The following is an 18,317-nucleotide window of genomic DNA, read 5'->3' on the forward strand; positions in this document are numbered from 1 at the left end:
GGTCCAAAAAAAAAAAAATAAGAGCGTTACTTATATACATTGAATTACAGTACGGTGTAAAACTATGTCTGAAACTATGGAGCTATGTATTTTGTAAAATGTGAATGTCCCACTGCCCCGGCCGCTGACAGCAAGATGTCGAGTTTAGAAATCATAGTTGAACTCCAAATATATGCAGGAAGTATAATAAGCTGCAGACATGTAGGTATTATAAGATGAAGTGTTTAAATGCTATTTATATAAGAGTGGGTATAAATAATCAGAGAGGGACCTGCAAGTGTAAAGTGGTACCTATACATGATAACTAGAGAGGTGACGGTCTGGCCTCGTTCAAATATGCATCAATCACACAATACAATAGACCACAAGTAATTGGCTTTATAGTACATTAGGGAACATCTGAGTGATGTATTCAACTGGTAGTGAGCTACTACTTTGTAATGAGGTAATTCAGCTTTGATGGACATAGCTGGATTAGAAGCCTATAAATGCACTGGTATAACAGTGAGCTAAACTTCTGTTCTGGGTAGGTGGTTTCTCTATAGTGTATGATATCTAATGACAAAGAAATAGAATGGCGTATAACATGTAGGGTGTAGTTTTAAACGAAATGACATCAGCATAAATATAATTATCACACCTCAGTGGTAAAATGTAAGGGTTAACAAATGGCATATAGGCATAAAGATATAAGCACTTAAAATAATGAATAGAAGATGAGTAATAAACAGTTCAATTGAGCAAGACCATATTAATGCAGGGTATAACTTATATGTGAATAGCCATTAAGTGTCTACATAAATACTAACAGGAGGTGGCAAGAGACATATGAACCATATAAGTGAGTGGTATACCTAAAAGGATCTCAAGCCTTCAGTGTGAATTAGTAAACAAACAAACTACATCAGCAATTTTTGTGTGAGATCCCCACTTACCCCTCCTTATGTATATGAAGCAATTATTGCATAAAATTTCAAACATTTTGTTGGTACACTGTTAAACAAATAAACAAAAGCAGCAACTAAAGAAAAACAACAACAGAACAGTATGTTTGATATTTTGTTATAGAATGTTCTGCAACCGCCAAGGGCGATTTAACCAATACCAGATCTAGAGGCTGAATAGAAAGTCATCAAATGTCCGGTCATTTGGGTACAATTTAGCTGGCTACCCGATACTGGCTCCATACAGCCCTTGCATAGCTTTTGGGATACCAGAGCATTGTTTGGTGCCTGTCCCCTGCAGAGTTGCGCAAGTGTCATACCAGCCGGACCAGCCGTCGCCGGTCGGGTCAACATATGTAGGTGAGCCATAAAAGTTTTAGGAACAGGTGCCATGGTCTTAAGTTTTACCTTCTGTGTTGCGGCTGAAGATATAGGATCCAGCCCTCCATTTCTTTCAGTAGGGGCCGACTCCTGTACAAGCTGATCAGACCTCAGACAGGTCACACCACGATCCTTATTGGCAGAAAATCTAAATCCCATAGCGTCAGTATGGACTCTCTGTCCGAGATCCGGTTGGGCAGGTAGCTGGACATCTCTGAAGTCACTCCCATGGAGTGCCGTGTGCAGGGCCCCTTCAAATGCAGCATGGTGCTTCGCCAGCATGCGGGCTAATTCTGTGATAACGCCCCGGGCAGTCAGCTGAGGAGCCATATCGTTAGTAATCCGTTCCTTTTGGTTGATATCTGTTATGTCGCTGACTCCATTCCTTTGCCCACGTGGAAATATTAAAAGGCTGGAACTATTCCGCATGTAGCTTCTATGTAGGGTTTTCTTCCACCCAACATATATTCTTGGTTAGGTAGCTTCAGTGTTTCTTTTAGAGTAACCAGTTTAGTGTCAGATCCTCTGCTGGTTACGTTATATTGAAGGTAGCATTTTGAGCCAAGAATCTTAGCAAAGGGAAGGTACGATAGCCCAGGCCTGTAGATAGAGTGATGGTTCTTGCTGCATAGCGTGGTTGAGAGGTGTAAGTTGGCTAAGCATTCCCAAAGTAAGGCAACTCTGCATCTCTTAGTGTCTTTAAAGGTCTTTGAGTGTAGTTGTGGAGATTTAGATCATATATTGATGAATTAGCTCAGGATTTTATGAGGAGCTCCACAAAAACACGTCTGGATGTCTCAATAACTGGCTCCGCCCCCCTTACAGGTTTTTTTTAACCTGGCGTTAGCCGCAAAAAGGTGAGCGTAGAGCAAAATTTAGCTCCACATCTCACCTCAATACCAGCGTTGCGTACGGTAGCGGTAAGCTGGCAAAACGTGCTCATGCATGATTTCCCCATAGGAAACAATGGGGCTGAGCTGGCTGAAAAAAAAACTAACACCTGCAAAAAAGCAGCGTTCAGCTCCTAACGCAGCCTTTTTGTTTCCTATGGGGAAATAAAAAGTATGTCTGCACCTAACACCCTAACATGAACCCCGAGTCTAAACACCCCTAATCTTACATTTATTAACCCCTAATCTGCCGCCCCCAACATCGTCGCCACCTGCATTATACTATTAACCCCTAATCTGCCGCTCCGGACACCGCCTCCACCTACATTATACTTATAAACCCCTAATCTGCCCCCCCAACGTCGCCGCAACTATATTAAATTAAGCCCTAATCTGCCTCCGCCAACGTTGCCGCCACTAATCTGCCGCCCCCAACATCGTCGCCACCTGCATTATACTATTAACCCCTAATCTGCTGCCCCCAACATCGCCAACACCTACATTATAGTTATTAACCCCTAATCTGCCCCCCCCAACATCACCGCAACTATTTTAAATTAACCCCTAATCTGCCGCCGCCAACGTCGCCGCCACTATAATAAAGTTATTAACCCCTAAACCTAAGTCTAACCCTAACCCTAACACCCCCCTAATTTAAATATAATTTAAATAAATATAAATAAAATAACTACAATTAAATAAATTGTTCCTATATAAAACTAAATACTTACCTATAAAATAAACCATAAGATAGCTACAATATAACTAATAGTTACATTGTAGCTAGCTTATGATTTATTTTTATTTTACAGGCAACTTTGTATTTATTTTAACTAGGTACAATAGTTATTAAATAGTTATTAACTATTTAATAACTACCTAGCAAAAATAAGTACAAAATTAGCTGTAAAATAAATACTAACCTTAGTTACAATTACACCTAACACTACACTATCATTAAACTAATTACCTAAACTACCTACAATTAAATACAATTAAATTCAATAAGCTAAATTACGAAAAAAAAACAACACTAATTTACAGAAAAAAATTACAAGAAGTTTAAACTAATTATACCTAATCTAATCTAAGCCCCCTAATAAAATAAAAAGCCCCCCAAAATAATAAAATGCCCTACCCTATACTAAATTTCAAATATCCCTTAAAATGGCCTTTTGCTGGGCATTGCCCCAAAGTAATCAGCTCTTTTACCTGTAAAAAAAGAAATACAACCCCCCCAACATTACAACCCACCACCCACACACCCAACCTTACTCTAAAACCCATCCAATCCCCCCTTAAAAAAACCTAACACTACCCCATTGAAGATCACCTTGAATCCCTTGAATTCCGATTGGCTGATAGGATTCTATCAGCCAATCGGAATTAAGGTAGGAAAAATCCGATTGGCTGGTGTAATCAGCAAATGGTATTGACCTCAAATTCTATTGGCTGTAACAATCAGCCAATAGAATGCAAGCTCAATCCGATTGGCTGATTGGATCAGCCAATCAGATTTTTCCTACCTTAATTGCGATTGTCTGAAAGAATCCTATCAGCCAATCGGAATTCAAGGGACGCCATCTTGGATGATGTCATTTAAAGGAACCTTCATTCGTCGTTAGTCCATCGGCCAGGAAGGATGCTCCGCGCTGGATGTCTTCAAGATGGAGCCGCTCCGCGCCGGAAGGATGAAGATAGAAGAAGCCACTTGGATGAAGACTTTTGCCGGATGGAGGACCTCTTCTGCCCCGATCGGATGAAGACTTCTGCCGGATGGAGGACCACTTGTGCTCGGCTTCTTGGATGACTTTGGCCTGGCTGGGTGAAGACGTCTCCCGGTAAGGTGTTCTTCAATGGGTTAGTGTTAGGTTGTTTTAAGGGGGGATTGGCTGGGTTTTAGAGTAGGGGTGTGTGGGTGGTGGGTTGTAATGTTGGGGGGGTATTGTATTTCTTTTTTACAGGTAAAAGAGGTGTAATTGTAACTTAGGTTAGGATTTATTTTACAGGTAAATTTGTACTTATTTTAGCTAGGTAGTTATTAATTAAATAGTTAATAACTATTTAATAACTATTGTACCTAGTTAAAATAAATACAAAGTTGCCTGTGAAATAAATATAAATCCTAAGCTAGCTACAATGTAACTATTAGTTATATTGTAGCTAGCCTAGGGTTTATTTTATAGGTAAGTATTTAGTTTTAAATAGGAATATTTTTTTTATTTTTTTAAATGTATTTAGTTTAATTTAAATTATATTTAAGTTAGGGGGGTTAGCGTTAGGTTTAGACTTAGGTTTAGGGGTTAATACCTTTAATATAGTAGCGGCGACGTTGGGGTGGCAGATTAGGGGTTAATAAATGTAAGTAGGTGTTAAAAAGATAGGATATGCAATTGACATAAGGGGATTTGCGGTAGCCTCGAGTCGCGGAATAAAAGTGAGGGGTAGACCCTTTCCGCCTGACTCGTAATACCAGCGGGCGTTAAAAAGCAGCGTTGGGACCTCTCAATGCTGCTTTTTAAGGCTAATGCCAAACTCGTAATCTAGGCAACTGTTTCTTATCATTTTCATTTGATTTTCACATTTTTAATTAGATTTTGATGTCATATTGTTTTTTAATTTTAACACTTTTTCATGAAACTGAATCTTCTTATTGACTGGAGTCCCTTTGAAATTGATTAAAAAAAAGAAAAGAAAGGCCATACTAATTTAGTGTATAAGAATTAATTGCTTCTGGCTTAAAGGGACATGAAACCCCAAAAAAAGATTTAATGATTTAGGTGGAACATACAATTTTAAACAACTTTTCAGCTTATTTCTATTTTCAAATGTTCTTCATTCTCTTGGTATAATTTGTTGAAGGAGCAGCAATGCACTGCTGGTTTCTAACTGAATACATGGGTGAGCCAATAACAATCGGTATATATATTCAGCCACTAATCAGCAGCTAGAACCTAGGTTCTTTGCTACTCCTGAGCTTTTCTAGATAAACTTTTTTGCAAAGGATAACAAGAGAAGGAATCAAATTAAATAATAGAAGTAAATTGGAAAGTTGTTTAAAATTGTAGTCTCTGTATAAATCATGAATGTCTAATTTTTTTTTTTTATAAATATTTTTCTTTATTAAATAGAAATTCACCGTACAGTAATATTAGAGTAGCATTAGAACAAGGCATATCTTATAACAAAATATAACACTATGCATGGTTAACAGAGACATACCTCTCACATGTTGATATAATCAGAAATAGTAAAATTGGTGTGTCAACAGTGTATATTCACATAGTAGCCAATATTGGAAGCAAAGAAAAATCAGGTATCGGGCATTATTTGGCCCTAGGAGAAGGGTGAATAGAAAGTGAGCCAACAGGGCCCACGTACAAATTTTCCAGACAACTTGATAAATAGGGGTTATACACATCTCCTCCATATGGGGGGTAAAGGAGGAGATAAAGAGAAGAAATAAGAATGAAGAGGAAGAAAAGAGGAGAGAGAAAGAGAGAAGAAAAGAAAAAAAAGGGGGGGGAAGGGGGTGAGAGGAGAGGGAGTGGAACGGGGGGGAGACTGCATGAACTCTCTCCTCCCATTTCAGGGGTAAATCACGCTATTGGTGGATCTCACTCATCGGAGCTCAAACCAGTCAGACCACGTCTCCCAGTAAGAGTCCAGGGTGCCGTTTTCACCGGCGACATATCTCTCCATAGTAGCGAAGTGATTTATCACATCACAGATCTCATTGAGATTTGGAGGCTCTGTTTGTTTCCAAGCCCTAGCTATGCACAATTTAGTCGCTGCCAGAACGTAAATTAAGAACTTCTTGGTGTTCAAGGAGAAAGATCTAGGAAGAATATGGAGCAAAGCCATCCCAGGCATCAGGTGGACATCTAGGTTCATGGAGCTAAGCAATAATTCAACCTCTTTCCATAGGGAAGTGACCTTCGGACAGCTCCACCACACATGGATATCGGAGCCCTCACCGTTACACTGTCTCCAGCACTCTCTGGTGGAGGACGGGAACATTGCTGCCAATCGGGTTGGGACTCTATACCACTTCAGCACCCCTTTCATATATGTCTCAAAGACTGTGACACAGTGAAGCGTCTTTTTAGTGAGGGTAATTGCATAAGCAAGGTCGCCCTCAGAAATGGAAATGTTGAGCTCACGACATCAGGCACGTATCTGCCATGGCACACCCGGTGTACAATCATTTAGAAGTGTGGTATAGTGAAACGAAATGGGACGGGATCTCAGTGCTCCTGTACACCACCTAGATTCCCAACCTGTTTTCCCTCTGAGGGAAGTCGTGGGGAATCTCCTTACCTTGACAATACTGAGCACTCTGAAGCTCTCGAAGCGGAACCATAGGGGGTTTTCCCCCTGGGTTCCGCTAGTTGTGAAGCCGTTGTAAGAGTACCCGAGTGATACAAATCGGAAACCTTCGTGATGTCTTTACTTTTGCAAAAATCAAAATGGATCTCCGGTGAGTTTCACAGCAGACTCCTCAAACTCTGAATAGGAGAAGGGTAGGGTGAAACACCCTGTCTGTGGCGAAGCTCGTACCAGATACGTAGAGATTGACTAACAATGGGATTATTGATCCTAGCTAAGAGATTCGCATGCTTGGGTACCCAGATGGCATCTCGGACGTCTAGATCTACCGGCAGAGCTAGTTGTTCCAGGTGGTGCCAGCCTGGTCTATCCATCTCTACTCCCCATGCAGTGATATGTGTGAGTCTCGTTGCTTCATAATAGAGATATATGTTTGGAAACGCAACACCCCCCTTAGAGAAGGGTCTCTGGAGGATTTTATATGCTATTCGAGGAATCCCGCGTCCCCACACATATCGGAGGAAGATTCTATGGATCTGCTGAAGAATCCGATGAGGCACATTGAAGGGGAGGCAACGGAATAAGTATAAGGCCTTCGGGAGGAGTGACATCTTAAGCGTAGCGACCCGGCCTAGCCAAGAAATCTCACGATGGTCCCATGATATCACCAAGGATTTGATTTCGGCCGTCAACTTATCAAAGTTAAGTTTGGTCATGGTGTCTACGTTGTCACTGAGCATTACACCTAAGTGAGTTAGGCATTCTGTGGACCACTGGAATTCAAATTTATCCTGCAGTGCACGGAGTCGCTCTGCGGTAATGTTCATGGCGTATGCTTCAGTCTTAGCTACATTAGATTTGTAGTAGCTATACCAGCCAAATTTATCAATTAGGTCAAAGACCTTCGGGATCGAAGATTCCGGGTTAGTTAGTAGGAGGGTCACGTCATCCGCAAAGAGGGCAATCTTTTCTTCGCGTGACGGATATGGAACACCAGTAATTCCATCTGATAAACGTATTGCTTGAGCAAAGGGTTCATGAATGTCTAATTTTGACTTTACTTTCCCTTTAACTATGCTCTACATATATCTTTGACCTGCCCTGCCTGGGCATGATACTTATAGTTGGACAAGCAAATCTGTCCTAGTTAACTCTTTACTTATGGTCTGAAACTAAGATTTAGCACTTCTTGGCATATGTGTTTTATGATTAATGTTTATTTTTATTTCCTTCCCAGTTCTATAGTTTCTAATTAACTTACTTTTCTTTGTTACCACAATGCTATAGACTGTCTAAATATACAATATTCAATATACAATATTCATAGAAACTGGATTTGGATTCTTGCACAGGTATGTGTTCCGCAAACAGCTTGACAACTCAATGAGGTATACTCATTATTCAAATATTTTGGATAAGCGTGCCAATTTTTTTATCTACAATTATTACTAAAGACTTTAATGGTGACTTTCATAGTATACAAAAGTATTAGCTCTTCTAAATAATTATAATACAGCCCCTTGAGTATTTGTTTAGTTGAATGTTTTTGTTAAAACTGATCTTCCATATTTCTGAATGGTTATCACTTACAATGAATGATATTATACAATAAGAAAATGCTTCTATAACAAGAAAATACATGACAGAAATAATATTCATGTATCATCTTAAGCTTGATTTTCATTTGTTTTTGTAAATTCTGGCATTTAAATAAACATAGGTCAGCATAAACTATTGAAAATAATGTCTCAAAATCTAAAATGTAGCTTATGAAGAGACATACCGCTGCTTCTCTAAATGTCACTCCTAGTATAAAGTACTTAGAGAAGAATTGTGAACCAGGCACCATGGTGCTTCTTGCTTAATGTTATTTGTGTTATTCTTATAAGAAGAACACTTTCATCTTCCGAGATAACGAGTAGCTGTCATTACATTGGCAGCGATATCCTCTACTGGCTCTTGGCCAGGGATCTCAAATCCACTCAAGGAAAAAAAATGATTTCTTTATAAATGCCAATATTTTGATTCACTTCATTCTACTTCAGTTTACAGAATATGTATTTCCTCTGAATACATTATAGTGTTTATTTAGGGAGCTTAGAGTTCTTTAGTAAAAGCAAATGAACATGAAGCTTAGGTTGTGCATTATTGGTTTTTAGATAACATTGCAGGTTTGCTTAAGGCTTTCTGTATTTAGTTGCTCAGATTTTGTCAATGTAGATGATTGGCCCAAGGGTTATTATAAACTAAGAATACAATTTATCCATGTTAAAAAAAACCTGAAGACTGTTGTAACAACTTTGCAGAATTTTTGATGATTAAAAAGTGAAACCAACATTTTTAAAAATAAATTGTAAATTGTATTCTGAATGGGATGCCTTTTATTCCTACATGGTTTAAGACCCATTGTTGTGTGTGTAGAATCTACCAGATAGGTAAAGCAGAATCTTAAGACTACAAAGTACAAACCTCTAAAACATTGCCTAAGACAAATCTAACCAGATCATATCTGAAGTCAAGCTGTTAGCGCACAGCAGGTTTTTCTCACTCTACAAGTGCTAACATGGGTGCTCGGACAAAATTCCGACGGACAAAATGCCGAAACACATTCGTCCGTCAGACATATGTCCGAAATACACTGCTTCCGACTGCACGCCGAACAGCACAATCACGCAATCACGTAATTGCGTAATTGTCATCAGTAAAAAAGCGGAAAATTTAAATATATATTGTGGCTACTGAGGTAAAAAAACAACACAAACACTTAAATAAATAAATTAAAAAAAAACATCAAATTAAAAAAATGGAGTTCATAAAGATGTGTAAAGGAGGAAGAAAAATGTTATATGAAGGTTATGCATACATTGTAGACAAAAAAAAAGAAAATGTCACATATTGGAGATGTGAAAAAAAAAGTTTTTTGTGGAGGAAGGCTAAAAACCATTAATGATATAATTGAAAAAGATGCATCAAATCATTCACATCCCCCTAATGCAGCAAGAATTTTATCTATGAAAACAATTGAAAAAATAAAAGAAGTTGCTAAAAATTCAGAAGAAGTAACATCAAGCATAATACAAAATTGCACATCTAATTTCCCCCTTGAAGCAGCAGGAGCTCTACCTAAAAAAGAAACTCTTGCCAGAATGGTACATCGACATCGAACAACACCAAATGGAAACATTTTAAATGATGATTTAAGAAAAACAACCAGAGGAGAAGATTTCATCATGTACGAAAGTGAAAATTTAATCATTCTGTCTACTAAAAAAAATGTAGATCTTCTTTCAAAAAAACAACACTGGCTCTGTGACGGAACATTTGACTCAGCTCCTTTAGGTTTTCAGTTATATACAATACATGTTTTAATAGAAGATAACCATACCATACCATTAGTATACTGCATATCAAAAAATAAAAATCAGGAAACATAATTTAATTTTTAGTATTATAAAAGAAAAAAATCCAGATATCAATCCTATATCAATTACTGTAGATTTTGAAAGAGCAGCAATAAATTGCATGACAAATTTTTTACAAAATACAATAATTTATGGATGCTTTTTCCATTTTTCCCAATGCCTGTGGAGAAAAATACAATCTTTGGGCTTAAAAATATGGTATAATAATGAAAAAAATGCTCTGATCATAAAATGCTTAGAAGCATTAGCATTTGTGCCAGTGGAAGATGTAGTTGAAACATTTAATGATTTTGTAAAATCAATAGAAAAACAAAACAGTAACATTTTATCTGAATTTTTAAATTATTTTGAAAAAACCTGGATTGGCGAACTACAACAAGGTACAAGAAGAAAACCTACTTTCGATATTACGATGTGGAACACTTTTGAAAGAACAAAACTAGGGTTACCTAGAACAAACAACTCTCTAGAAGGATGGCACAGAGCATTTGACCAACGAATGTCTATAACCCACCCAAGCATTTGCAGACTAGTTTCAAAAATAAGAAAAGAACAAGCAGAATGGGAGTTAACAATTGAAAAAATTAATTCTGGAGTTGAACTGAGAAAACCAAAAAAAAAATATGAAATCATAAACAACAGGATAATGAAAGTTTTAGAAAAATACAGTGAATACTCAAGATTAGACTTTTTAAAGGCAATAGCACATAATATATAAGATTTACTTAAATAAATCAAGATACATTCGGCCGAGGGCAGATACGATCCTAAATTTTCTGTTACAATCAGTGACTCGGGCGCCGCAACCGCCTCTGGGAACCTATCCATGGGTCCCTACCCTCACGATGTACTTTTAACACATAATATAATTATTATAATTATAATATTATAATTAATATGTTATATATAAATTGATTTAATTGTCTTTTGTCAGTCCACTATTAAAAATGTTATAAATGTTATATATAAGTTGATTTAATTGTCTTTTGTCAGTCCACTATTAAAAATGTTATAAAACCGTGATTTTTAAGCTTCATTCCCACCCAGCAGCCGGATAAATGTCTTTCGGAATATTGTCCGTCGGACAAATGTCCGTCGGACAAGCGTCAGTCGGATAACAGTCCGGCCACGGCTAACATGCACACGTTAAAAGTTTACTTCCAACGTTGTTTGCAAGCAAGCAAAAAAGTTATTTAGCATGCTACTTGTAATCTGGCCCTAAATGTTTTAGCATACCTAGATAGGCTCAGAAGCAGCAATGCACTACTGGGAGCTAGCTGGTGATGGGCTCACAAGAATTGTTTAGCTAGATCCTAATAGTGCATTGATGTCTTAGAGTTAATTTAACTATGTTTTTAACTTGCTTTGCAGGAGTTAAACGCATAGGGCTGGATTACAAGTGGCCCTATTGTTAGTATATACACTATCTGTTAAAAGGATGTATATAAATGTTAAAAAAAATCTATATAAGGGTTAAAAGGTTTATGGTTTATGACAAGGTGTTTGAATGGAAACGGCTATAATGTGTGTGTATAAACATTTCACACATACACACACACACACACACACACAGGGTCAGACTAAAATACTCAAGTGAAAGGCACATGTTGAGCAAAAAGGGTCTGCTCCTAGGGTGGTAACTGGCCATAAAATAAGCTATTATGCTAGTGTTCCTTCCCAGGTTGAGCGCTTTTCTCTTTTTGTATATGTAAATTATGACCCTGAAGGAATTCACCCTATGGGTGATTTGGGAACCAGACGTGGGCCCATTGCTCAGTGTGCCTAGAGGGATATGGCTGCACCTCACTGATGAGGCCCACAATAGGCTGAAACGTACATCTGGGTTTTGCCCTTTCTCTCGTTCAGAGAGGGATTGCCTGGTATTTCTGTTTAGTCTGAGTCAGACTGATATACTACAGGAAAATTGTTCTTTGTGAAAGGCACATGTTGAAAAACTAGAGGCTGCTCCTAGAGTGGTAACTGGCCATAAAGCAAGCAATTATTCTATTGTTCTTTTCCAGGTTGAGTACTTATCTCTCTTTATATATATATATATATATATATATATATATATATATATATATATATATACAAATGTGAAATGGAGGGCACTCACAGGTCTTGATTGAATTCAAGTGATATTTTTATTATCAATGTTGCATCACAAAAGTCGACGTTTCGGCTCCACAGTGAGACTTTTTCAAGACAATCTATAATTAGAATATTTACAAATCAATTAAATGTACAATTTTTTTTATATAAACAAACACAAGTAAGAACATACAAAAAACTTCAATTATCATCCCTAACTATTATCTCCTTATTTAAACAAAATAATGCATTAAAAAATTCCACAAAGTTATATATATATATATGTGCAATAACAAACAGTCAGCTAGATTACGAGTTTTGCGATATGAGTGAAAAAGCATCATTATGGCCTATAACGATGCTTTTTCCCTAACACTGCTAATACAAGTCTTGTAGGTATAGGTGTACCGCACACCTTTTTGGCCATCACGCAACCTCAGTACCGCACTTTTAAAAAAGTCCTTTTTCAATGGGACTTTCATAGCACCGGTATTACAAGTTTGCCTGGGAGGCCAAAAAGTGAGCGGTACAGCCTAAAATGACAAGACCTGTAACGCCATCTAAAGTCAGTAGTTATGAGTTTTACATTACAAAGCTGTAGCATAAAACTCATAACTAAAGTGCTACAAAGTACACTAACACCCATAAACTACCAATTAACCACTAAACCGAGGCCCTCCCGCATCGCAGATAATAAAATAAAATTATTAACCCCTAATCTGCCACTCTGGACATCCCTGCCACTTAAAAAATTTATTAACCCCTATTCCGCCGCTCCCCAACATTGTTGCCTCTATAATAAAATTATTAACCCCTAAACTGCCACCCTCCCACATCAAAAACACTATTTAAATATAATTAACCCCTAATCTGCCGTCTGCACACTCCGCCGCTATAATAAACCTATTAACCCCTACACCTAACCCTAACGTAACCCTAACCCTAACACCCCCTAACTTAAATATAATTTAAAAAAATCTAAATAAAACCTACTATTATTACCTAAATAATTCCTATTTAAAACTAAATACAAACTTACCTGTAAAATAAACCCTGAACTAGCTACAATATAACTAATAGTTACATTGTAGTTAGCTTAGGAATATTTTTATTTCACAGGTAAGTTTGTATTTATTTTAACTAGGTAGACTAGTTAGTAAATAGTTATTAACTATTTACTAGCTACCTAGTTAAAATAAATACAAATTTACCTGTAAAACAAAACCTAACCTAACACTAACACCTAGCTTTACAATAAAATTAAATTAATTAAATTAACAAAATAGATTTATCTAAATTACAAAAAAAAAAAAATAACACTAAATTACACAAAATAAAAAAAGAAATTATCAAAAATAAAAATGAATTACTCCTAATCTAATAGCCCTATCACAATAAAAAGCCCCCCAAACTAAAAAAAAACCTAGCCTACACTAAACTGCCAATGGCCCTTAAAAAGCAGCTCTTTTACCTGTAAAAAAATACAAACAACCCCCCAACAGTAAAATCCACCAACCACACAACCAAACCCCCAAATAAAAACCTCTAAATAAACCTAAGCTCCCCATTACCCTGAAATGGGCATTTGGATAGGCATTGCCCTTAAAAGGGCATTTAGCTCTTTTACATTGCCCAAAATCCTGGGCTAAAAATAAAACCCACCCAATAAACTCTTAAAAAAACCTAACACTAACCCCCAACGATCCACTTACAGTTTTTGAATACCAGACATCCATCCTCATCTAGGCGGCAGAAGTCCTCATCAAAGCCATCAGAAGTCTTCATCCAAGCGGGCAGAAGTCCTCCTCAAAGCCAGCAGAAGTCTTCATCCAAGCGGGCAGAAGTCTTCATCCAGACGGCATCTTCTATCTTCATCCATCCGGCGTGGAGCGGGTCCATACTGAAGACATCCGGCTTGATTGGAATAGCCAATAGAATGCAAGCTCAATCCCATTGGCGGATTGGATAAGCCAATAGGATGAAAGGGGTTTGGTTGTGTGGGTGGTGGGTTTTACTGTTGGGGGGTTGTTTGTATTTTATTTTTTTTTACAGGTAAAAGATATTTTTATAGGGCTATTAGATTAGGAGTAATTCGTTTTTTTTTTTTTTTTTTTTTGTAATTTAGTGTTTTTTTGTTTTTTTTGTAATTTAGATAATTGTATATTGTTAATTTAATTTATTTAATTTATTGTAATGTTAGGTGTTAGTGTAACTCAGGTTAGGTTTTATTTTACAGGTAAATTTGTATTTATTTTAACTAGGTAGCTAGTAAATAGTTAATAACTATTTACTAACTAGTCTACCTAGTTAAAATAAATACAAACTTAGCTGTGAAATAAAAATAACACCTAAGCTAACTACAATGTAACTATTAGTTATAATGTAGCTAGTTAGGGTTTATTTTACAGGTAAGTATTTATTTTTAAATAGGAATTATTTAGTTATTAATTGTAAGTTTTATTTCAAATTATTTTAATTATGTTAAAGTTAGGGGGTGCTAGGGTTAGGTTTACGTTAGGGTTAGACTTAGGGTTAGGTTTAGGGGTTAATATATTTATTTAGTGTTAGTGATGTGGGAGGCCAGAGGTTTAGGGGTTAATAACTTTAGTATAGTGGTTGGGGCAGCAGATTAGGGTTTAATAAGTGTAGGTAGGTGGCGGCGACATTGGGGACAGTAGATTAGAGGTTAATAAGTGTAGGTAGGTTGCAGCAACATTGGGGGCAGCAGATTAGGGGTTAATAAGTGTAGGTAGGTGGCGGTGACATTGGGGGCAGCAGATTAGGGGTTAATAAGTGTAGGTAGGTGTTGGCGATGTCGGGGCAGCAGAGTAGGTGTTAACAAGTGTAATGTAGGTGTCGGCGATGTTGGGGGCGGCAGATTAGGGGTTAATAAGTGTAATGTAGGTGTCGGCAATGTCGGGGGCGGCAGATTAGGGGTTAATAATGTGTAGGTAGGTGTCGACGATGTCGGGGCCGGCAGATTAGGGATTAATATGTGTACCTAGGTGGCAGAAATGTTAGGGGCGGCAGATTAGGGGTTAATAAGTGTAGGTAGGTGGCGGCGATGTTAGGGGCAGCAGATTAAGGGTGTTTAAACATGTTTTTTATGTTAGGGTGTTAGGTTTAAACATACATATTTTGTTCTCCATAGACATCATTGGGGCTGCGTTACGGAGCTTTACACTCCGCGATTGCAGGTGTTAGGCTTTTTTTAGCCGGCTCTCCCCATTGATGTCTATGGGGAAATTGTGCACGAGCACGTCAAAACACCGCTTGTATTTGGGTGAGGTATGGAGATCAAAGCAACCATATCGCCCGCACAAGCCGTTTTTTTGCAAACCTGTAAACCAGCACTATGAAAGGTGAGCGGTGAAAATAACGTACAAGTTATTAGCAAGCCAGTCATAACGCAAAACTCGTAATCTGGCTGAGTATTTCTTCACATATAATATCCTTATTGTGTGTATCAAAACAGGCTAATTGGTATGTTAAGAGAGTTATGTTTGTTCAATAAAGAAGCAACTGTCTCTATTGAGTTTTTATGCCGTTAATATATTACCATATCAAAAAGAGAAAACATTATAGTGCAGTATGTTCAACACTAAAGGTAAGCATAAACTGATTATTAATATTTTAAAAGTATTGTTTTTTTCTTTAATATCTCTAATTACTGATTGAAAAAAGCACTGGTTTCTAGTTTGGTGAGATACTTCAATAGAGATGTCTATTAGAAGTAAGTGGCTGCATTTTATCTCATCTTCTGAAACAGGATTTTATTAGTTCTCACACTGTAAACCGTGAAACTGCTCCATTGCAATAATATAGTCACAAAAATGTTGCAAAAACTGGATCACGCCTTTGTGACGGGGTTTTCTAAAGGAATGGTATCTTCATGACCCATACCTCAAATGGTATTGTGTCTTCATGACTAGTAGTTCAATAATGTAGCCACAAAAGATGGAAAATGCACTGTCATAACCACAGGTTTTGTCCTTGTGGTCACAAAGGCGTGAATTTGTGTCCTTCACGCTGCAGACTGACTATACAATAGCAATGAATATATATTAAAGGGGCATCTTACTGTAAAAATATCTCCCCTTTAATATGTTCCCCATGATCCATTTTACCTGTTGCAGTCTATTCAATTATTTAGAAATATCTTCTTTATCTCTACTTTCTTATTTGAAATTGCTGATTTTGGTGGTTAAAACACCACCTATTCTAAAGAAAATCCTTTTTTATTCTCTTAAGAAAAGCTATGTAAAGGAGAATCAGAAACAACCTAGTGGAGGTGGAAAAGACAGATTCTAAAATTTTCAAAAATGGCTGGAAACAGTTTTTGAACAGGTGTTTTACTATACTTCTCTATAGAAGGCGATGCTTCACTGTATTTTAAAAGCAGCATTGCCACCTGCATTGAAGGTGTAATGCAAATTTAACCTTTAGACCAGAGCTTTCCAAACTTTTCATGTTGGTGACACACTTTTTAGATCTACATAATTTCGCGACACAGTAATTCAGTTGTACTAGCAAACAGGAGGTTAAACTAACTTGTTTTAAGAGATACAGACACCTACATAAATGATATAATAACTAAATGTATTTACAAGTAACCGTATGTATGTGCAAGAATTAAAAAAAAAGTTTAATACCACCAATAGCTACTTACTATTTTAATGGGATGTATAAGGTTGATGGGATGAACACAGTTTCTGAATATTTGGTGGAATATTAGATAAAGACATTCGCATTTCATCATCAAGCATTTTTAAGCTTCCACTTCCTATCCATATATCAAGAGCAGGAGCAGCAATGCACTACTGGGTGTTAGCTGCAAAAAAAAACCACTGACTTCTGACTTTAGCCCAGGGTTTAAGCTGCCACCCTCAGAGCTCTGTGAGTCCGACTGACTACTGCCCGCGCTGCAAACACACTGCTGTCCCACTCACTGACTACACATGAAGTCACGAGCCAATTAAGGAGACTACACGTGCAGTCAGGAGCCAATGTGCCGCCAAAGCCGCCAATGGGAATAGTTTCAGTTCCCACTGAGCTGTGCCAATTGGTTAAGATGATCTGTGACCCACTAGGTATCAATCATGTGTCAACCATGTGATATGCGTAGCAGACAGGCGGAAAGTCGGAAACCTAAAAAAAATGTAGAAAAAAATTGAAATTAAAACAAATTTGTGCTGAAGCAGGGGACACACCTACACACTGCTGCCGACACACTAATGTGTCACGACACACAGTTTGGAAAGCACTGCTTTAGACAGTATTGAATGGCAATACAATATAGATTTGTCAACCAAAATGCAACCTTTTTTGTTGCAATACAAAAGTGAAAATAGGACATGAATAATAAACAAATGAGCGATCGCACCATGCAAAATGTGTTATATTATAAAAACACATTTTGTACAGTGCGATCACAATATTAGAAAAGTATCATAGTAAGTTTAATCTGTACTGAGCAGCTTTACTTCTAATATAGTGACTACACTGTACCAAACATGCTATTAATATAGAACAGTGTGAATTGATAGCTGCTATTAAAATACAATATTAAAAAGCAGTCAATTCCAAAAAAACATGTTTTACAATGTGCAAAGCTGAAAAAAAGCTGTGGTTACTGTGTTATATGGGATATTTATATCAGGTACATAAAACCTTTATCCTAAAAAGAAAAGAACACAGCAAAAGTAAAATAAAAAAGATCTTTATTTATATCACCAATATATTATATATATTATAGTATTTGACAGTATCATGCATACATATAAGGAACCACATACACACAATAATTGTTTTTTTTTCTTTATTTACAATGGTGATTGCATAGCAAATATATAATATATAGGCACTCCATAGGGTTTTAATGGGTGTTCCATGGGAGCAAACTGTAATGGAGAAACATTGCGTGAGCTACATTTTAGAAGGAATATCCTCCATTTTAGGATTACATTTTGTCACCTACCTGTCTCGAGATTTGCAACTGTAAGAGATCTAATGAATGTACAGTGAAACTTAGTATACATATTTATTATTTGAGCTGTAACTACACATAAACCATTTTTTTGCAATGCTTCATTTAAAGTTTTATATTAAGAAACAGAATAGTTTACTAAACACATAAGTAGAACAGGAAAAAAACAAACAGGTGCCAGTTAATGTCCATTTACCAAGTAGGCCGTCTCCCTTTGAGATTTCCAAAACTCACAAACATCACAAACATCAAATAAATACAGTCAATCCTGTGT

This window comes from Bombina bombina, chromosome 5, assembly GCF_027579735.1.
Source record: "Bombina bombina isolate aBomBom1 chromosome 5, aBomBom1.pri, whole genome shotgun sequence".
Classification (NCBI taxonomy): domain Eukaryota; kingdom Metazoa; phylum Chordata; class Amphibia; order Anura; family Bombinatoridae; genus Bombina; species Bombina bombina.